This window comes from Odocoileus virginianus, chromosome 11 (genome assembly GCF_023699985.2).
Source record: "Odocoileus virginianus isolate 20LAN1187 ecotype Illinois chromosome 11, Ovbor_1.2, whole genome shotgun sequence".
Lineage (NCBI taxonomy): Eukaryota > Metazoa > Chordata > Mammalia > Artiodactyla > Cervidae > Odocoileus > Odocoileus virginianus.
In genome coordinates, this window is record NC_069684.1 from 4,269,701 (window position 1) to 4,284,106 (window position 14,406).

Sequence of the window (14,406 nt, forward strand, 5' to 3'; positions counted from 1 at the left end):
TTTCTCTTATCTGTTCGTCCACCGATGGACACTGCAGTTGTTTCCGTATCTTAGCTGTTGTTGAATCACACTGCAGTGAACATGGGGCGTGGGGATCTCCACGAGACAGTCGTCTCACTTCCTTCTGATAAATCGCCAGGAGTGGGACTGCCCATCCTATGGTGACTGGGTTTAGTTTTTAGAGGAACCTCTACTCTCTTCCCTTATGGCTCTGCTGATTTCCATTCCCACCAACAGTGCACAGGGTTCCCTTTTCTCCACGCCATTCTTCAGCATTTGTTTCCTCTTATCTCTTTGATGACGGTCCTTCTAACAGGCGTGAGGTGACATCTCACTGTGGTCGTGATTGGCCTTTTTCTGATGATGAGTGATGTTCAGCACCTCTTCAGTGTACTTGATGGCCATTTGTCTGTCTTCTTTGGAAAAATGTCTATTCAAGTCATCTGTCTATTTTCTAATCAGATATTTATGACTTTTGCTATTGTTATTGTTTGAATTGTTTGAGTTTTTTATATATTCTGCATATTAATCCCTTATCAGATACATGATTTGCAAATAGTTTCTTCCATCCCATGAGAGTGGGGGAAACTTTCTCATTTTGTTGATGTTTATTTTGCTTCACAGAAGTGTTTTAGCTTGATGCAGCTCCACTTGTTGATTTTGCTTCTTTTGTTTGTACTTTTGGTGTCATATCCAAAAAAATCATTGTCAAGACTAGTGACGGGGCTTTTTCCCGTATTTTATTCTACTCTATGAGTACTTATAGTTTCACATCTTACATTTAAGTCCTCAAACAATTTTGAGTTAATTTTTGTGAATGTACCTGTGTGCCAAGTTGCTTCAGTCGTGTCTGACACTGTGCAGCCCCATGGACCATAGCCCACCAGGCTCCTCTGTCCATGGGATTTTCCAGGCAAGGATGCTGGCGTGGCTTGCTATGCCCTCCTCCAGGGGATCTTCCTGACCCAGGTATCGAACTCATGTCTCTTATGTCTCCTGCATTTGCAGGCAGGTTCTTTACCACTAGCACCACCTGGGAAGCCATTTTGTAAGTGATATCAGGTTAAATTCATGCAATCTCATTCTTTTTTGTGTGAATATCCAGTTTTACCAGCACCACTTATTATACAGACTACCATTGAGTACTCTTGACTCCCTTGTTAAATGTTACTTGACCATAAGTGCATGAGTTTATATCTGGGCTTGTGATTCTGTTCCATTGATGTATCTATCCTTCATACTAATACCATACTATTTTGATAACTGTAGCTTTGTAATATAATTTGAAACCAGGAAGTCCAGCTCTGTTAATTTTATTCTTTCTAAGGCCTATTTGGTTATGTGGCATCTTTTGTGGCTCCATGTAAGTTTTAGGATTATTTTTTCAATTTTCATAAAAAATGTCATTCACATTTTCATAGTAATTGCATTGAACCTATAGATGGCTGTGTGTCTATGAATATTTTGGCAATATTGACTCTCCATGTCCATAAACACAGAATATCTTGGCATTTATTTGTATCTTTCTCAATTTCTTCATCCATGTCTTAAAGCTTTTGTTGTATAGCTCATTCACTTTCTTGGTTAAATTTATTTCTATGTATTTTATTGTTTTTGATGCTATTATAAGTGGGATATCTTTTTTCAAAGAGATCATTGTTAGTGTATAGAAATGCCAGCTTAGATAATTTTTATTGACCTGTTTCAAATTGCTGGTGAGCCCAAAGAATACTTTATCTTTTATATCATATATATCTTTTACATTTCTGTTGTTCAACTTACCTCTCCTAGATTCCATCTCTCTGCTGTCACCCGATCTGTTTATGTACCCCATCCTTCTTTTTAGTTCTCAGTTTTTATGTGTAGTGGTTGTTGAGTGATGGGCCCCATGTGTAAAGAAGGAGTAGAAGAAGTTAAATTCATGCTGTGATGCCGTCAGTCAGAGATGGGGTTCACCACAAGTTGAGCTGAGCGGGGTTTTGTGTTGACATCATGCCCTGAAGCAGCTGCTATGGGTGGAGTACTCCCCGGGGAACACTTCCTGGGGAGCACTTCCTGCGGAGCACTTCCTGGGAAGCACTTCCTGGGGAGTACTTCCTGGGGAGCACTTCCTGGGGGAGTACTTCCTGCGGAGCACTTCCTGGGGAGCACTTCCTGGGGAGAACTTCCTGGGGAGTACTTCCTGCGGAGCACTTCCTGGGGAGCACTTCCTGGGGAGGTGCTGGAGGGCTTTCTGTGTCCCTCCTTCGCCCTCAGCTGTCAGCAGCGGCTCTCCTGAGCCACAGAACAAGCCTCTCTCGACGTTTGCCCGCCTCCCTCGGCAGTTAGCATGTGTTGCTGACCAGAGACACGTGGTCCTAACCCCAAGGGTTTGCTGTGCCCTGGTCCGGCTTTGGTCTTCACAGGCCATAGCCCCTGCGCCCCAGGTGTGGGGCCTGCTCAGCGCCGCTGCCGTCCTCCCCGTGGCGGACACGCCTCCCTCTCTCTCTGACTGGTCCTGGGCAGCTGGCGGGCCGCCTGCCCCTGCCTGGTGGCGGTGGACTCCGCTCGGCCTCCGTGGAGCCCCTGTTCCTCACAGGGGCCCTGCTCCTCCCCGGGCACGTCTGTGCTTCTGTGCCCCCCCGGCCTCGGGGCTGAGGCTGCTGCTGTGTGGAAGCCAGCCATCCTCAGCGGGGCTTCCTGCTTGGCTCCTGCAGGCCCACACCCCCAAGGGGGCGCTTTCACACTCCCGCCGTCGTTCTCTTCAGCATCGGGCGGTGAGGTTCCCTGATGAGGCAGATGAAGTACAGGGTGTTACCTGTGGGGAGGAGCTGGTGAGCACAAACGCCCCTTGTCATTGAGACTCCCGGCTCTTCCAGACCGACGTGTTCGTCCACTCGTGGTCTTTACCACATTTTAGCGTGTTTCTTCTGCCCTGTTTATATGCTGGCTGCCCTTGTTCTGTGTGTGTGCGCACGCGCGCTTTGTCAAGGATGAAATGGATCCTGTCTCTTATCTCTCCTTGGAGGGGCTTGTAACTTGATGGAATTCATTTTATTGGTTGCCTTACAACTCAGCATTCTGATAGGTTTAAGAAAGAATTTATTTTTTTCCTCACATATCACCCAGCCTTTTCTTATTGTTAAGGTAGGAACTGGCATTCTTTTTCACTGCTTTTTGCATTCAAAATGGAAGGGGAATTAGAAGCAAAATGAATTGGAAGATACAATTCTTGGTCTCCAGGACTTGGTAAGGAAGGAGCATACTCACAAAACACTGTTTTCATGAGAGAGTGTATCAGGTGACACATGAGTGACAGAGAACAAAGTGGACAAAGCTGGCAGAGAGGGCGACGTGGCTGCGGCCTGGGAGGCTGGCGAGAGGCACGCACATGTATCTGGCCCAGGGTCTTCCCTCCTGAGCTAGTCTCACATGACACTCACCTGCTCAGCAGTAGAATTCTGGTGCTTCTGTTCCACTGTGTGTCCTTACACGCTATGCTTAGTCACCTCAGTTGTGTCCAACTCTTTGTAACCCCATGGACTGTAGCCCGCCAGGCTTCTCTGTCCATGGGATTCTGCAGGCAAGAATCCACTGGAGTGCGTTGCCATGCCCTCCTCCAGGGGATCTTCCTGACCCGGTGATTGAGCCAGTGTCTCCTGTATCTCCTGCGTTGGCAGGAGCACCACCCTGATAATAAAAGCCCTTCATCACCTGAATTCATGAGATGTCACCAAACACGTATCTTGCTAAAACCTTCCAGTTTACTTTCTTGCCCTGACAGAAATGTCTTTGGAAAAGTGTATTAAATCTCTTTACCTCTTCACCCTGCTATTTCACCTACCTGGACAGTAGCATTGTTGATCCTCCTGTAACTACTACCTGTTTTTAAATTGAGGTTAAGACTTGCCATTTTAAGAAAGTCTTTCTCAGGTTAATTCTCAGACATTTATTTTTTCTGAGTCTCCGAGGACAGACTTATCTAGTGTAATTATAATGAAAAGTCCCATTCAGGGAGCCAGAACACTGTCTTAGCTCTGTCACTAATTGTCTGATCTTACTCAAGATACATTACTTCACTAAGGTTTTGGTTCCCTGATATGCAAAGTAGGGAAAAGTCTTACTGAAGTGTGTGGTAAAGTAGGTATTTAAAGCATGATCAAAAACACATATAACACAATTAAGTCATGAGTAAGTCACTTAGCTCTGTGCTTCTTTCACCACCTGTAAAAATTACAACATACATGCTTTAAGCCTTTTTTCCAGTTGCAGACTGCCATGTATTTTTAAGGTATCACCATTGCAGTTCTGTATAGTTGCTCTCTTTATAGCTTATTCCTGTATTTCACGCAAGTATTTTTTTTTGTCTTAGGCTGCAGAATGCATAAGCCCAGGGGGTGCTGCCGACTTGGAAAAAGTCACACTCTGGACCTCAGTCACTTTAACTCTAAAATGGGGACAGTACTACAATGAGTACCTACTTTCAGAAAACTCATATATTACAAGCATCTCAATTTTATGAACTCTGAAAACTTGTATTTTCCCATTCATCTGCCTACATCCCTTCTTTATCCCCAGCCCCTCCGGCCGCCTGCAGGTTTCAGCTGACCCAGGGTTTTGCATTAGTATTAGGCCTGTCTGCCATCTAGTGGCGGAAATGGTCACTGCAGGGCAACAGCCTCCGTGCACAGGCTCGGTCCTTGCTGTGCTGTGAATACTCTGATGTGCTTTGGGGGAACAATCGCCTTGCTTGCTGCAGCTTAGCCAGACTCCTTTCCCTGTGCTGTGAATGCTCTGATGTGCTTTGGGGGAACAATCGCCTTGCTTGCTGCAGCTTAGCCAGACTTCTTTCCCAGTGCCTCATCAGGCGTGAGCTTTGCTGGCACTGTAGGCTGGCCCCGTACCTGTCTTCTCCTGTGTCTGCTCTTCCTGCTGGTCTCCCCAGCCCCTTCTCTCTGCCTCACCAGAGGCTGAGCTTCTCTAATAGGATATCTTCTCTAGTAAATTTCATTCCACACTGGTAACCTTTTTTTTTGTTTTGCATTAGCTTACTGTTTTTTCACATTTTTAGTAAGCATCCCTTGCTATACAAGTGGTTATTATTTCTAAAATGTTTTCACATATACAGGATATGTACTTTATATTTTACATTTCCATGTGAGAAAATTTTTGTTTTGTAATTATGTGTGTTTAGAACCTACCAGTAGGAGTGTGATTGAAGAGGTGGGACATCCAGTTCCCCATCTTATTTGTAATTCTTTGCATCAGAGAGATGTGAAATTCTAATTTTGTTCTCTTATGATATGTTTTTGCATCCAAAAATGTACCCTTTCTCATGTAGAACTGGTCTCATGACAGCTGCAGATGCCAGCAGTTATTTGCTGGTTTGCACGGCCTCCAGGGCACTGGTGAGTGACCGCCGCTGGAGTTCCAGCCGCACTGGGTCTGTACAGCTCAGAGACTTCGAGGCCGCCTTGTTGATCGCAGTTTACCGTTACTTAAAGGACGTAGTCACAATCCTGTGTTGTTGGTACTGTTCGTCTGCTGACAGCACCTACTTACTAGGAATCTTACAGTTGGACGTGAGTCATGATCAGTATTAATGGCACTTATATAAGTTTTCGTCTGTGATCAGAATGCTGAGAGCAGTTATATCCATGTTAGAATGCGTTGATATTTGTAGCTGCTTTGTTACATTCAGTGTTCAGCATTTTCACCCTTTTAAAACAATCTCGAGAGGCGGGAGCATTGTCTCCTCCTGTGTGCCTCACAGCGCAGAAGACGGCAGCGCACGTGCGGTGGGGGCTTGGTGGACTTCCGTGGCGTGAAGAGATGCTGAGAATGTTTTCAGTGACTTGTGGTTGCTGCTTCCCTCCATGGAGCGCCGAGCGGCTTTCAGGAGGTCCCCGGAAACAATGAGCGGCTTTCTGCTGCCCTCCGTCACCCGGGTCTGAAAGGCGGCGTCTCTCCCTGCCTCCATCGTCGCCCCCCCTTCTCCCCGCCAAGCCTCCGATCCCCCCACTTCTGTGACCTGTCCGGAACTTACCTGCGTCCAGCCTCGCACCTTCTTAGTATGCACCTGCCATCTAGTGGTCAGCAGGGTAGCTGCAAGACCAGCGGGCCCTTCAGTAACCCTGTGCTCTGACCCAGGCTCTGACCCCAGGGACACCATGAGCATCTTTGAGTCTGTTGTGCATTCCCTGGTCGTCCCACCACAGAACCTGTGCATGTTTTACTTCCTCTTCTTATCACCTACTTAATTCCTACTGACCTTTCAGAGCTCAGCTCAGACATTTTTCATGCGAAGCCGTCCCTTGGTCTCCCTGACGAGGTCAGATTCCTCCTGACAGCCATAATTTGGTACATACTCCTTGGTCATCTTGGTAGGCTTACTTTATTCAGCTTAAGCCGTGTTTCCTTGACTAGATCACAGTCTCCACGAGGGCAAGCAGCCCTGTTCTCAGTTGTCCTTGTACTGGTAGCCCAGTGCTTGCTGTCCTTTCATGAGATGTTTCTCTGAGCTTTGCTGGATTAATGGGTGTAACACACGTAGATGCCAAAGATGCCCAGGTCAGCCACTTAGCATAGTGCCATCATTTTTACGTTACGTGTTTTTATCACGAGCTGTTGGACACGAATTAGGGTTGAACACGACTGTGCAACTGAACGGAACTGTTTTCTTATCAGTTTTAAATGAACTGAAGTACTCAGCCGAAACTACCTCCCTACTGTGGAGGTATTCACTTACCCAGGAGACACCAACTGCCTGATTCAAAGAACAGTTTTTTATTAAAGGGTCGAATTATAACTCCCTTGTTTTCTTTGGTTCATTAGCTAATGAGAAAACCAGGAAGATGCAAAAAACTGGTAGGGTAGTCCATAGAACAGACACATAGGCAGTCAGGAGTCCTGAAACATGCGCTAACCCTTGTTAACCGCCCTTGTCTGCACCGTAGTAAGTGCAGCTCCCCGGGGCAGGCGTCTCTGTGGACAGGAGGCATTCCCGCCGCCATCAGGCCTCCGCCAGGGGCCTCTGGCAGCCGCGGGGTTATAAACGGTGTCTGTGGACGCTGCAGACCTCCGGAGCATCTGGTGAGCCTGCCGTGGAACACCTGGTGTCACTCCTAACGTTCCTGGGAAAGGACAGCAGCGGTCGGGCCCACTTCAGGATCTTTTACAGTTTTCCTGACAGTCTCCCCTCTTGTGATCATCAGGACCTCAGAGATTATTCTCAATCACAAAAAGAAGGCTGTTTTCATTAGATTTGACCTGATTATTTACGCCAGAGCTTTGTGAACCTAGAGCCCTTTGGTGTAGACCAGCTGAGGCCACAGAATCTAACTTCTTTCCGTAAGTTTTCATGAGAAGTCTCAGATGGGGCCAATGAATATTGCTCCCTGAAGGCTAGGAAACTAAGCCCAAGAAAGCTTTCTTCCCGGGAAAAATCTGTTTCACCTGAAACAGCAACAGATAGGGGTGAATTCCTCGAGGCTCTCTGGTCCACTGGGCAAGGCACCCTTGAGGCTGTGAGGCGGGGACCACGCGGGTCTCCGGGGGCAGGGGCATCCGTAGGCATCGGCTCCATACGTCTGCAGCCCCTGGTCCACAGCGGTGGCTTCAGACAAGGCCTTGGCTGCACAGGTGGTGCAGTTGTATCCTGGGCAGGTTGTTAATGGCAGTGAACGTCGCAGAGCCCTGTAGAATCAGAGCCCTGTGAACACACATACACAAGGTGGTCTCAGCACCATCCAGATTGTGCCGACAGGACCCGCCGTCATCTTTAGCTCCTTTCTGCGTCTTCTGCAGATTTCCTGACACTAGTGTGGGCCCCACGCAGCGTGGTCCTGAGGGCTGAGAAACGAGCGAAGTGCCTGCCCTCGGGGACCAGGCTATCGGACACATGCACGCCGGGGAGGGGAGATGGTTGGAAGTGTGAGGAGGAGGAGGTTTTCCGTGAAAGCAGTGAGGAGCCACTGAAGGCTTTCCTTGAGGAGCGGAGCATCGTTCTCTGCCTTCATTTACTCTTTCACCTGGAGGACGGGTGCTTTGCAGTGCTGTGTTGGTTGCTCCGGGACAGCACCGTGAAGCAGCCCCAAGTGTACGTACTCGGCCTCCCTGCGGGGCACCCCGCCCCCTAGGTCGTCACAGGGCGCAGGCTGGGCCGTCTGTGTTACACAGTGGGTTCCCACCAGCTCTGTTTTACACGTGGTCGTGTATGTATGTTGGTGCCACTTTCTCCATTCATCCCACACTCTCCTTAAGCCCCTGTGTCCCCGGATCCGTTCTCTACCTCTGCATCTCTATTCCTTCCCCGCAAATGGGCTCATCTGTACCGTTTTTCTGTTTATAGATCCCATAGAAATGTGTTAATGTGTGATGTTTTCTGTTTTCCTTCACTCTGTGCAACAGGTTCTAGGCTCATCCACCTCAGTTCGACTGACTCACATTAGTTCCTTTTTTATGGCCGAGTACTATTCCATCATATATATGTACCACAACTTCTGGATCCATTTGTCTGCCAATGGAAATCTGGTTGCTTCCATGTCCTTGTTACTGTAAATAGTGCTGCAGTGAACCCCAGGGTACATGTGTCTGTCTGAATCACGGTTTTCTCGATATAAGCCCAGTAATGGAATTGCTGGGTCATATGGTAGTTTTAAAAAGATGTCTCTGTCAGCAGTTCAGAGACAGTCACTCTACAAGGCAAGAGGAAGGAGGTTCAGATGCAGGTGGTAAGTTACAGGTTTACACACACGAGAGATGTGTGGTGACAGAGGTAGTGGTGTTGGGAGGAGGGGACCAGCGTTGAGGGGGGCTTGAAGGCAGGGGCAGCAGTCCATGCAAAGGCCCTGTGGTGGAGTGACACCAGCGGGTATCAGGTGCTGGAAGGTGGGGCCTTGGTGATGTCTTGTGGGTCAGAGCAGAGGGAACCAGGGGCCACTGCTCACTTTATGGACACACAGAAACTGTCATTTCAGGCTAGTAATGCTCCCCGGAGGTGAGTGGTACAGAACACGGGGTTACAGTCTCCTCCTTTTGTCAATAAGCTAAAGAAACCTGGCTATTATTAGTAGTACCCTGATCAAAAAGGAAGAAAGTATTTCCCCTTTTTCATAAAAATCTATGAAACAGAAAGGAGAGCAGCTTCTGTAACGGCACAGAGCAGGTGCAAAGGTGACCGGGGTGGGGGGTAGGGAGGGCCGCCTGGGGCACGGGCTGGTTTTCCAGGTACATGTCATGTCCTTTGGCACAGATTTGAAAATAATATTTATACAGATTTTTTAAAAACAGAAATCAACTTAATTTTTCTTTTTATCAGTTTTTCTCTATGTTGACTGCTTATAGCTTTCTCAATCTGTCTCACTCTTTAAAAAAAACTCCTAATTCCCAATTATAAGCCTTATTACCACTGTCTCAGGTGACCCAGGCAGTAAAGAACCTCCCTGCAGTGTAGGAGACCTGGGGTCAATCCCTGGGTCAGAAGATCCCCTGGAGGAGAGAATGGCAACCCGCCCCAGTACTCTTGCCTGGGAAATCCTACAGACAGAGGAGCCTGGTGGGCTACAGTCCGTGGGGTCACAGAGTTGGACATGACTGAGCAACTTTTTTTTTTTAATGACTGTCTTGGCACGTGTTTCAGGGAGTTCTAGGTAATAACTTAGGATGAAATGTTCACTGGCCCTTGGGAACTCTCCCACTGTACACCTGTTCCTGTGAAATTCCCACCCAGACCTGAAAGAGAATAGTTTTCTCTGAGTACTTACAGTATACAACATCCATTCCACTAGGATCTATTCATCATTATAGTCAGAAAAATAATATGCACAGGTTTTCAAAAACTGTATAGTCAGTCGTACTCAAATGTGCATATTTTTCGTTTCTCTGTGTTGAGATTGTATTTGCTGCCTGGTCGTCGTCCGGTTGCTGTCTAGCTCCATGTGCAGGTTTTCAGGAATGCCGCACCTGTGCTTCATGAGTCCAGCTGAAGGTGTCCTGGAGTCAGCTGTGTGATTCCACACCTGAAGGGCACACGCTGCACTGCCTGCAGTCTGAGCTGACCTCCTGCCAGTTACCCATCAGAGACTTCCGTCTATAAAACTGGGGCCAGGGCTCTGGTGTGCTGCAGACAATTCTGGAAGCGCTGTACCCAAGTCCAGACCCACCAGAAACAGTAATGGAGAGAAACTCTGGGTTCATGTGAGCTCCGGAGCTGATGGTGCTTTTGTTACATATGCTCTCATTTCCCTCTGTCTTAATGTTGATCAGAGTGTAATTATTTTTCTCATTTTTTTGTGTGTGACTTTAACAGTTATGTGATATGAAGTAGTCAAGCAGTTGACACCTTCACTGCGGGTTTGGACACTGTTACTTCTTCATACTGTGTATGGACATAGCAGTTCCTAACGAATTACTGAATATACCTATGTGATAGCTGCTAATTAGAAGCTTATTTTGGTTAGCCAAAACTGAACACTCATAGAAAGCAAAGCATTATATTGACCAGTTTTCTCATTCTAATTCTCATTCCTTGTGAAAACTAATGTAATTCATGGTGATAAGTTATGCTTTTTAACACCCCTGTGTATGTAGAAATTGATAGAACCCTGGCCTGGCTAGAAAATGTAAAATTAAATTCAGAGGTACTTGAGAAATGCTTATGATTTAAATGACTTAGACTGCGGGAAAGCAGGAGCTTCATTAGAAAAGAAAAGTTGTAGCTAGCGAAACAGTAACTGAGAATCTACGGTATGCGCAGGCATGTGAAAGCAAGTGTGGAAGATGAACAGGGGGCTGGCAGCAGACCAGATTCCTCTTTCTGCTTCTTGTTCTTGATGAACTGTGACCTTGAGCAGTGATGGGGCCTCCCTGGTGCTCCTCCAGACTCACTGTGGGTTCGTTAGAGCTGCTAAAGACAAGAGACTCAACCTTACTCAACTCTATATTCTTAGAACCTAGCCCAGTGTGTGAAAGAGAGTGCTTTGCAAAGTTTGTTATAAACGTACATATTAAGTTACGTGTTTATCATCTTCTTGCACAGTCAATGATGATTTGTTAAATAGCAGTATAAAGTCCCAGCTCCCTCATAGTTTCAGATTTTTGTTTTCTTTTTAATCAAAAATTAAATGCAACACCCATAGCTGGCATAAAGGTAAGTGTACACAGAGGTTAGTGTAATAATAACAATGGCTTGTCTTTAGAATCAAAGGATTGTGATATATATATATTGTGAGTTCTGGAGGGAATGGGTAAAATATATTTTTCCAGAGAAATAATCTTTAAGTGATAGCTGTGTTTCTAGGCCATTTCCCAGATTTCTGTTTAACTCACATACCTTAAACTTGTAAAGTGTCCAACTCTTTGTGACCCCATGGACTGTATAGCTCACCGGGTTCCTCTGTCATGGAATTTTCCAGGTAAGAATACTCAATTGGTTAGCCATTCCCTTCTCCAGGGGATCCTCCCGACCCAGGGAGCGAACCCAGGTCGAACCCACTGCAGGCAGTCTTTACCACCTGAACCACAAGTGATAACTGCAAGTCCCAAATAACATTGCTAATTACCAAAATTCTGGAGAGACTTACTACACATTCCCAGCAGGGGTTGCAGGACATGTTTCTCCATTCATTCTTTCCTTTCTCTCACTCATTAACCCATGGATTGATTTGTGGGTATTAAACCACTCTTGCATCTCTAGAAGAAATCCCTTAACCATTATATGATCCTTTTAATGTATTCTTGGATTTGGTTTGCTAGTATTTGTTGAGGATTTCTGCATCTATGTTCATTGGGAAAATTAGCCTGTAATTTTCTATCTGGAAAAAACAGAATTCATTTTCGATGTTGTAATATCTTTGTCTTGTTTTGTTATCAGGGTAATGCTGATAACATTTAAGTTTAGAAGCATTCCCTGCTCTGCAAGTTTTTGGAATACTCTGAGAAGGAGTACTGTTAACTCTTCTCTAAATGTTTGGTAGAATTCACCTGTGAAGACTTCTGGCCCAGGACTTTTGTTGGGAGTTGTTTTTTTTTTTTTCTTTTAAATTACGGATTTAGTTTCACTGTTAGTAATTAGTCTGTTTAGATTTTCTGTTTCTTCTCCCCTTTAGTCTTGGAAGATGGCATGTATCTGGGAATGTATCTTTTTCTTCCAGGTTGTCCAGTTTGTTGGTATATGAGATGATGTAGTAGTCCCATGAGTCTTCATATTGGTTGTAACTTCTCTTTCATTTCTTATTTTATTGATTTGGGCCCTTTTTTTTCCTTGATGGATTTGGCTAAAGGTTTATCAATTTTGTTTGCTTCTCAAAGAACTAGTTCTTAGTTTCATTCATCTTTTCTGTTTTTAGGGTCTCTATTTTATTTGTACTCTGATCTCTATTGGTTTCTTCCTTCTACTAACTTAGGGCTTTTTCTTTTTTCTAGGTGTTTTAGATATAAAGTTAGACTGTTTATATGAATTTTTTTTTTCATGAGGTAGGTCTGTGTTGCTATAAACCTTCCTTTTAGAACTGCTTTTCCTGCATCCCATCAATTTTGGAACAGTGTTTTTTATTTTATTTCAGGGTGCCTTATTGATATTTTCTCTGATTTCTTCATTGACCCATTGGTTGGTTAGTAGCATGTTGCTTTGTCTTCATGAGTTTTGCTTCTTCCAGTTTTCTGCTGGTAATTGGGTTCTAGTTTTGTACTAGTGTGTTCAGAAAGAATGCTTGATATGATTTTGGTCCTTTTAAATTTGAGATTTTTTGTGGCTCAGCATGTGATCTATCCCAGAGAATGTTCGATGTTCATGTGCACCTGAATGTGTATTCTGTCTTGGAGTGGAATGTTCTCTGCGTGTCCACGTGGTCTAATGTGTTACGGCCAGTGTGTTTCCTTATTTTCTGTCTGTATTATCTGTCCATTGACGTAAGTTCCCTACTATTATTGTATTACTGTCAGTTTATCTCTTTACGTCTGTTAATATTTGCTCTATATAATTAGGTGCTCCAGTGTTGGGTACATAAATATATATTTTTATTGTCAGATGCTATTTATTTTTAAAAATTTTTATTGGTGTAAAGTTGATTTACAATGTTGTTATTTTCTGCTGTATAGCAAAGTGAATCATATACCTGCATCCACTCTTTTTTAGATTCTTTTCCCATATAGGCCGTTACAGAGTATTGAATAGGGTTCCCTGTGCTGTACAGTAGGTCTTTATTAGTTACCTGTCTTATGTATGGTGGTGTGTATGTTTCATTCCCAATCTCCCAATCTATCCCTTCCCTCTCTTCCCCACCCCCCCAGACATGCTTGTTTTATACATATTTGACCATTTCTGTTTTGTAAATAAGTGTATTGGTACCATTTTTGTAGATTCCACCTACACATGACATCATGATATTTGTCTTCCTCTATCTGACTGACTTTACTCAGTATGACACTGTGTCTTTTGATTGGAGCATTTAGGCTGTTTATGTTTAAACTGATTATTGATAGGTATGTACTGATTGCCATTTTGTTGACTGTGGTTTTTTTCTGTAGTCCTTTTCTGATTCAAACATACAAAAGTAAAGAGAAGCTTCTAAGAATTCCCAGGAACCCTTCATACAGCTTCAGCAATGATCAGCTCAAGGACAGTCTTATTTCTGTGCCAACCTTACGCACTCTCCCCACTCTGGATTAATTTGAAGTAAAGTAAATACCCCGTAGCACATAATTTAACCTGTATGTATTTTAAGATCAATCTGTAAAAGATTACTATTTTAAAAAACATAGTTATGGTATAGTGTAAAAATGGGACAGATTTGAACATCAAGAGTAATAAGTGATGGTTGGAGCCACATCAAATATGTACAAATGATGATAATTTTTAAAGACCCCCTCATGGCTCACCTTTACAGACTGTTATGACATTAGCTCAGCACTCTAAGAATTGTTACATATAAGGGAAGAAGGAATTACCCTGTTTTTTCCAGGGCACATTTTATTTCAGAATAGACAAATAGTTAATAGGACAAAGTTCTCTATAGAATCCCAACAAGCAAATATAGAGGCACTGCTTTTGAAAAGTGTAATTACTGGATGCTAAACCTATCAAGTAAAAGACTGGTAAGATTTGCAGTGGATGCACCAGGCCACCTACACCTGAAGCCCGTCACCAGTCCTGGTACTGTCCCAAGCGAGAGTGTGCCTCCCACTGTGGCGTGCTGAGAAGTCCACACCGCCTGCAGGAGTTTGCCAGAAACAGAGGAAAGCTCAGAAGTGGAAGCTAGTCAAGCTTCTAGATGTAATTGCAAGCTTATAGGAAATGAGGGTAAAACAACACACCACAGGTCCCAGAAGACATGGGGGAGGGGAGGGAGACGGTGTCGTCCTCTGAGATGAGAGAGGTATCAGCCAAATACAGTGCTTACCTTGTTGAGATTCTGGCCCTAACAAACT

The 14,406-nt window shown here is 44.8% G+C and overlaps 1 protein-coding gene across 3 annotated transcripts in view; it reads left to right on the top strand.

Annotated features, from left to right (window-relative positions):
* DENND1B (DENN domain containing 1B) overlaps positions 1 to 14,406 on the top strand; it is a 261,115-nt gene that overhangs the window by 236,963 nt on the left and 9,746 nt on the right. The gene's annotated exons all lie outside the window — the stretch shown is intronic.